Source organism: Microtus ochrogaster, chromosome 26 (genome assembly GCF_000317375.1).
Source record: "Microtus ochrogaster isolate Prairie Vole_2 chromosome 26, MicOch1.0, whole genome shotgun sequence".
Lineage (NCBI taxonomy): Eukaryota > Metazoa > Chordata > Mammalia > Rodentia > Cricetidae > Microtus > Microtus ochrogaster.
In genome coordinates this window covers 12,932,149-12,933,387 of record NC_022025.1, presented here as the reverse complement: position 1 = coordinate 12,933,387, position 1,239 = coordinate 12,932,149, and positions in this window count along the sequence as shown.

Here is a 1,239-nt window from a genome sequence, read left to right as displayed (position 1 = left end):
GGCGGGAGGCGCGGGCTCGCGGTGCGGGCGCCCCGCGTGCTGCTGGCGCTGCCCGCGAGGGAGGACAAACAGCTGCTGCAGCAGCCCCGGCGCTGGAGCTGCGGATCCGGCGGTGACTGCAGAGGGGCGGCTGCCCGAGTCCTGTGCGCGGGCCTTGCAGGCTGCCTGAGGTCTGCAAACAATGCGGCGGTCCTTAGGCATGCTCACCTTTCTTCTGCCTCGTGTTGACAGCCCTCGTTCTGGTATTGTTCTGGCGTTGTGCTTTCTAACTCATCCCCGCCTTGCTAACTTCGGGGGTCATTTTGCTAACTATTTTATTTTTATCCTGACAAAACCGAGGAACCGCGTTAACATGTGCGACCGGGAAAGTAGACTCTGGAGCAATTAATTAATTTCCCTGTGGGTTTTCCATCCGTAGGTGCTGCTGAAATTAGGTGTGCAGTTCACAATTGTTTTTATCAGTGGTAGGTTTTGCTTACTTTGATGTTATTTTACGTGTCATACTTTTGCAGTTTTTTTTTTTATTGCTTTAACCAAAACATTTCTCGGGTTTCTTGCCTTTTTCCCCTTCTTCTGAGTCTTTGATTATAAACTTAACCATGACGTGGCTAGGTACTTTTGTAAATTCTTTTTCCCCAAACTGGATGGACCTGCGTAAGCACCGTAGTTCAAGACCTAACTTGGCATTACAGGCTGTAGATTAAGAGAGAAAGAAATGTGTATTCCTCTGAGTTTTATGGCTCAGACTCCAGATGAGAGAGAGGGCTGGCGAGGTCTAGGTAGATGTCTGAGCCATGTCTGCGCCCAGAAAACAAGGTGGTCCACTACATCCGCCCCCCCCCCTTGGAAGTGGTCTGCCTACTGCACAATGAAGCTGTTGAATGTCTCAGACAGTGGCAGTCTAGGTGTTAGGTGGGAAGGTTCTGATTTTCACCATATTGTAGTAGATCCTGAAGATGTAAGCATTTCAAGGGCAGCTCTCAGCATGGGCACTCTGCTTAGTCAAGCCTGCTAGAGTAAATATTTTAAAGGCCAAGTTGGCACTGGGCAGTTGATCCTAAAAATAAAGATGACTTGAACAGTTTTTAAGTGGAAACTTTTTTAGCTAGTTTGTTTTTATGTATAATTGTAAGGGATTTGGAATGTGAACAGCTTCACTAAGAGAATTTATGTTAATATGTTGAGAAAATGAAGATCAGAAAGTAGTTGGAGTATTTATTTATTATTATTATTATTATT